Raw genomic sequence first — 7,540 nt, forward strand, 5'->3', positions numbered from 1 at the left:
GAAGCACAGGTTAGATTAGGCAATGTATATTAGTTAAGGAAACTCTTTTTAAAAAGAGGGGGAAAAAAAGGACTTGCCTGGTGCTCCAGTGGCTAACACTCCCCAGTCCCAAGGCAGAAGACCCAGGTTCCATTCCTGGTCAGGAAAATAGATCCTATATGCTGCAACTAAGAGTTCAAAACTAAAGATCCCTCATACAGTGACTGAAAGATCCCTCTTGCAGCAACAAAGACCCAACACAGCCAAATATATATTTATTTAATATATATTTATATATATACATATATATGTATATGTGTGTATGTATATATGTATGTGTGTGTGTATATATATATATATTTGTTTTAATCACAGTTTCTTTTTCCCCATTTATCTACTCAGGGCACATACCCTAAGTTTCATTCCTAATCAAAATCATGCTTTACTCTGTTGTACATGAAATGCTGCCTGACAGGATCACAAGTATAAACTCAACTATAAAACTAGAAGACCTCACATTTCTGACCTGGCTACTAAGCCCTTGGCATTTATGATTTTACTCAGAAGGCTTTCTCCCAGAGATCATTCTTATTTGACTCATTAGGAAACTAAAGCACAGAGAAAGCTGCTCAGTGTCATATAGGGAGTTTCTCACAGAGCTGAGGCCAGAATATTAATCGGAATTCAAAACTTTTTACATTGCTATATAATCAGGAGCCCATTTCAAATGTTATTACACTGTTAACCAATACGTCATAAGAGCTCATATACATAAATATTAGATTTAACTACATTGACTGTTTCAAAGCTAACAAGAAGGATCCTATTGAGAGAGGTCTAAGGTATAGGAGGGTAATTTTTGAGAAGAAAGTAAGGTGGGATCCAAAGGATAAACTAGAGACAGTAAGAGGAACACCTCCTTTGTTGTAATTGGAGGAGAGGATGAATGCAGATAAGCTATTTTCTCAGTAAGAAGAAAGGTGATCTGCTGAGAGAGAGAGCCTGTGGTAATACCTAAGTACCTAAGGAGAATGGAGAGTGGAAACCTGAAATAATCTAAATAAAATGCCATGACAGCTGACTAAGGATACTACTAGGACAGTGTTGGGGATCCAGCTGCGGTTGCAAAGCAGGAATTTATAATGGCAACTGGCACAGTTGCGCATTTTTTCCCAATAACATTTAGCAGCCCTGAGGTAAAAGGGAGCCAAAGTTAGGTCGGAGTTAGTGTTTTGCCAGGCTTGTGTGATGGAAAGACGGGGGTGGGGGAGAGTTAGTTGAAGAGGATGATAGTTGCTAATGTCCTTATCAGCATGCTGCTGCTGCTAAGTCGCTTCAGTCGTGTCTGACTCTGTGCGACCCCATAGACGGCAGCCCACCAGGCTCCTGTCCCTGGGATTCTCCAGGCAAGAACACTGGAGTGGGTTGTCATTTCCTTCTCCAATGCATGAAAGTGAAAAGTGAAAGTGAAGTCCCTCAGTCGTGTCCGACCCTCAGCGACCCCATGGACTGCAGCCTTCCAGGCTCCTCCGTCCATGGGATTTTCCAGGCAAGAGTACTGGAGTGGGGTGCCATTGCCTTCTCCGCCTTATCAGTATAGTTGAGTCCTAATATTAATTGGAAAGGGAAATCTTGAGTTGGCTATTCCTTATGTACATGATCACTTAGTATAACCTAACAATCATTTATAATCAGTGTATTGATTATCTAATGTTGCATAACAAATTCCCTAAAACTTTGTCTTAACATAGTAATAACCATTTATCATATCATACCATTTATGTGGGTCAGGAATTGAGAAGGGGCTTAGCTGGGCCGTTCTGGTTCAGGATCTGTCATACAGTTGCAGTCAGGATGATGACTTGGGCTACGGTTATTTGTGGGCTTGACTGGGGCTGGAAGATCTGCTTCCAAGATGGCACCTTGACAATGACTGTTGGGAGGAAGGCTCAGTTCTTAATCATGTGGATCTCTCCATAGGACAGTTTCTATGTTCTAATGACATGACAGATAGCTTCCCCCAGACCAAGTGATCCAAAAGAACAATTATAAAGCTGCAGTCCTTTATGTCCTAGACTCTGAAATCACACATCATTTCTGTAATTCCTGTTGGCTATACATCTTACCATGTACGTGTAGGATGGGACTACACAAGGACATAAATGCCAGAAGGTAAGGATCACTAGGAGCCATTTTGGAAGCTTGCTTATCACAACTAATAAGGTGTGAATTCCTATAATATTAATACTTGATGATGTTATAAATAATAAGAAAATAACATACAAAATACCTATCTAAGCCATTACCTAATGGTCAATTACCTACTTACCTAATATGTTCTTCATTCCCCTTTCAACTCATTGAATCTCATTTTTTTCAGATGTACTTGAGCTTACAACACATTTGAGAAGTTCTGTTTAGGAAATGCCAAATCTTCAAGCAAAAAAGAAATCCATAAATTATGATTCAACTTAACTGCGTTTGATACTATACCCGATGTACCATTTGGAGATACTGATTCACTAATACTATCTTCAAAATATTAAAACTGACATCAAAATGGTGACTATAAAAAAGGACAGGGAGTTTCCTGGCAGTCCAAGGGTTAAGACTTGGGGTTTTTAGCACCGTGGCCTTGGTTCAATCCCTGGTCAAGGAACTAAGATCCTACAAGCCACATGGCACAACTGAAAAAAAAAAAAAAGGCAACAGGTTATATATCTTTTGTTTTAAAAATCAAGTGAAGTGAAGTCGCTCAGGCATGTCCAGCTCTTTGTGACCCCATGGACTGTAGCCTACCATGCTCCTCCATCCATGGGATTTTCCAGGCAAGAGTACTGGAGTGGATTGCCATTTCCTTCTCCAGAGGACCTTCCTGACCCAGGGATCGAACCCAGGTCTTCTGCATTGTAGGCAGACGCTTTACCATCTGAGTCACAAGGGAAGTCCTAAGTTTTAAAAATAGCACATGCCAAAAAACTCTGTGACATAAATCATACCAATTTTTTTTGGATCTGTCTCTTAAAGAAAAAAAAAAAAAAAAGGGACCTAATTAGACTTAAAAGCTTTTGCACAGTAAAGGAAACCATCAGAATCTACTGAATGGGAGAAAATATTTGCTTATAATATGCCTGGTAAGAGATTAATATCCCAAATATAAAACCAGTTCATAGAACTCAACATCAAGAAACAACCCAATTAAAAAAATGGACAGAAGACATGAACAGACATTTCTCCAAAGACATACTGATGACCAACAGGCACATGAAAAGATATTCAACATCTTTAATCATCAGAGAAATGCAAATTGAAATCACAATGAGATATCACCTCACACCTGACAGGATGACTATCATCAAAGACCACAGATGTTAGGAAGGATGTGGAGAAGAGAGAATGCTCATACACTATTGATGGGAATGTAAAGTGGAGCAGCCACTGTGGAAAACAGTGTGAAAGTTTTTCAAAAAACAGACATAGAACTACCATAGGACACTGCAGTTCCACTCCTGGATATATATCTGAAAAAAACAAAAACACTGATTTGAAAAGATACATGCCCCTCAAAGTTCCTATCAGTATTATTTATAGTTGCCAAGATAAAGAAGCAACCTGTGTCCATCAGTATACAAATGGAATACTAAAAAAAAAGCCACAAAAAGAATGAATTTCTGCCATTTGCAACAAGATAGATGGATCTGAAGGGTATTGTGCTAAGTGAAATATGTCAGACAAAGAAAAACAAATATATGCTGTCACTTATATGTGGAATCTAAAAAATAAACCCGGTGAATATAACAAAATGGAAAGAGAGTCACAAATAGTACAAACTACTGGTTATCAGTGGGGAGGGGAGGAGAGAAGGGCACAAAGGGGTAGGGGCTTAAAAGGTACAAACTAGTAGAAAATAAGCTACGGGACCTACTGTACAAAACAGGGAAGATAGCCAATATTTTATAATAACTATAAATGGAGTATAACCTTTAAAAATTGTGAATTACTATGTTGTACACTTGAACCTTATGTAGTATTGTACATCAATTACTATATTTCAATCTTTTTAAAAGAAAACAAACAAAAAAATCAGTACATACAATTCTTAAGAAGGAAGGTAAAATCATTCAAGCTTTGAAAGTATCCTTGACTATCCAGACAAGTCTCCAAGCAAGAATAACTGTGCAGGGAATTCCCTGGTGGTCCAGTGGTTAGGACTCCGTGCTTTCACGGCTGAGGTTGCAGGTTTAATCCCTGCTAGGGAAAATAAGATCCCTAAAGCTGTGTGGCAAAACAAACAAACAACAACAACAAAAAAAAAAACCAACTCTGCATCAATTGATGTTCTTTTTCTTTCTCTGATCCATTCACCACTCCAGATAACCTTCAGATAACGTGGAAGTTAAAGGACTATCTTAGGATATTGCCTGATGTTCTGCTGATTCGAATAATAAAATACCCAAATCAATGGGCATGTTTTAAAAATTAAAATATCCAGCATCTTCTCTCATTTTATTAAGATACTTTCATGTTAAAAGGCCTTTCAGAATGTGTAACAAAAGTTAAAATTCTCATACTAAAATGTGTCAGGTGGTGGGTTAAATATTTTAGTTTGGTCATATATCCCATATTATTCTTGCAATATCCCTGACATAGACATGATATACATTTTTTAAATGAAAATAAAAGAGTAAGTAAATAGCCTAAGTTCCCAGAGTAAATGACGGAGCTTGAATTTGAACCCCAAATTAAACTGTCGGTATGCCAATTACACAAATGCATTATTCTCATTTAATTCTCACTATAAACCCATTTCTGAGACTTAGAAAGAATAAGCAACAACTTGGGAAAGGTCATAAACTAATGAGTGGCTGTTCAGGGACTCAAACCCAGGTCTCTCTCTAAATCCAATGTGTTTTACTACAAACATAGCAAGGAAGAGAAAAGTAACATATTACAAATCCCAAACTAGGAAGATGAAATAAATAAGTTACTGAAATAGGCAGTGAGGGCCTCGGAACAACACTTGACTAGTAGTCAATATATCTATTCCAAATCAAGGTTCAAACTTTTCACAAAGGTTAGATCAACAATATCTAGCTTCATATAAGCAAATTGCAACAAAAAATATTACTTTGTCAAATGCCATGAAGAGAACAAATCTGCATCCAAATACTTCTCACTAAGAAGCAGATGTGGGGTGCTGTGGCAGAGGTGAAGAGGAGAGAAAAACATTTAGAGGATGCTTTGGAAGAACAGGAAACTGGCAATTGTACGGTAAGACATCTGTGTGCAGAGGACTATAATTTGAAAACAAGAGTAATATGCTTAGCCATATTTCATTCACACTTCTGAAGTCTGCTCAAAGGGATACCCTAGAATCTAAAATTTGCTGGGAACAGATCTCAAGCCAGATGTTGTACTTCAAGCTAATGTCCTGTTTTGTTTTCCTTGCTCATCCCACCTGGCTTTCTTTAAATATCCTTTGTTTATAAAAAAATTTTTTTAAAGTAATAGTATCATTGTAAGGATTCTTCCAGTTTAAATATTTTGTAAAATAGCAATTCTGGAAAATGAAGAAAAAATTTGCAAAACCCATACCTCATAAAATTCAAGGTACAACACACCACTTCCCTAAATTGCCTTGCTAAGTCAAAAGATCTCTTTTTGTGAGTCTGGGACATCTTGTCACATCAAAATGCAAGAAAATAGATGAAGAATACTAGGGTTATGCCAAAATGATTGAGGAGTCAAACTAGCTCCTACCAGTCAAAGATGGAACAATTTGAGCATAAAAATGAGTAATTTCAATAGAAGGAGATGCATGATACACATTAGAATCCATGAATTCATACTGATTTTTTTTTAAAAAAAGCTTTTTAAACTTTTAATGGATCAAAATTGTGTCAACGATTCTGTTTCTATTTGGAAGTAGAGAAATCATAACTGACTAGTTTCCCTATCATTTCATGAAGTAGGTGTTCTTACTATGCCATCAACCAGGTTAGGTCCTGCTGTTTCTACAGTGAGGCTCATTTAGGTCAAAGCAGCCAACCAATACTGAGAAGGCAGGGCTCGGAAGTCTCCAGAATCCTCAGCAAGTGACCATGAAGAGTGCGTGCTCACCCTCTGTTGCTAAAATGGAATAAAGGGACTTTTAGGAACTTTTAACAGACTCCTTTAAAGAGTTCACACTTCAATACTGATCTGCAAATAAGTATGGTTTCTTTGCTTCCTTTTTTTTTTCTTTTTATTAGTCTACAGTATCTGGTATTCCCAAGCGGTCTCCCATCCACGTACTAACCAGGCCCGACCCTACTTAGCTTCCGAGATCAGATGAGATCTGGCACGTTCAGGGTGGTATGACCACAGACTGCTTGTTTTTAATTGAAGTGTAGTTGATTTATAACATTATCTTAGTTTCAGGTGCACAACATAGTGATTCAATATTTCACAGATTCTACTCCATTTAAAGTTATTCCAGGACTTGCCTGGAGGTCCAGTGGTTAGGACTCTGGGCTTCCACTGCAGGGGGCACATGTTTCATTCCTGGTGAGGGAACTAAGATCCCACATGCTGCATGGCACAGCCAAAAAATTTAAATAACATTAAGTTAAATTAAAAACAAAGTTATTACAAACAAAAGCAGAATGCTCTTTGATATAAACCACAGCAGTATCTTGCTCCACCTCCTAGAGTAATGAAAATAAAACCAAAAGTAAACAAATGAGACCTAATTAAACTGAAAAGGTTTTGCACAGCAAAGGAAATCATAAACAAAACAGAAAGACAACCCACAGAAAGGGAGAAAATATCTGCAAAGTGACCAAAAACGGATTAATCTCCAAAATATACAAACAGCTCATGCAGTTCAATATCAAAAAACAAACAACCCAATATAAAACTGGGCAGAAGATCTAAAGAGACATTTCTCCAAAGAAGATAGATAGCCAAGAAGCACATGAAAAGATGCTCAACATTACTAATTATATTAGAGAAATGCAAATCTAAACTATGAGGTACTGCACCACACAGGTCAGAATAGCCCTCATCCAAAAAATCTACAAATAATAAATGCTGGAGAGGGTGTGGAGAAAAGGGAACCCTCCTACACTATTAATGGGAATGTACATTGGTAAAGCCACCATGGAGAACAGTATAGAAGTCCCTATAAAAACTAAAAATAGAGCTACTATATAACCCTGCAAGCCCACTCCTGGGCATATATCCAGAGAAAAACATGGTCTGAAAGGATACATGCGTCCCAGTGTACACTGAAGAGACATGGAAGCAACCTAAATGTCCATGAACAGAGGAATGGATGAATATGTACTTATACACAGTAGAATATTACTCAGCCATTAAAAAGAACAAAATAATGCCATTTGCAGCAACATGGAGGGACTTAGAGATTGTCATACTGAATAAAGTCAGTCAGAGAGAGAAGGAAAAATATCATGACATTCCTTATATGCAGAATCTAAAAAAAATTGTACAAATCAATTTCTTTACAGAATAAATAGAAACAGATTCACAGACTCAGATAATGAACTTATGGTTGCCAGTG

Source organism: Capra hircus, chromosome 7 (genome assembly GCF_001704415.2).
Source record: "Capra hircus breed San Clemente chromosome 7, ASM170441v1, whole genome shotgun sequence".
In the NCBI taxonomy this organism is placed as follows: Eukaryota; Metazoa; Chordata; class Mammalia; order Artiodactyla; family Bovidae; genus Capra; species Capra hircus.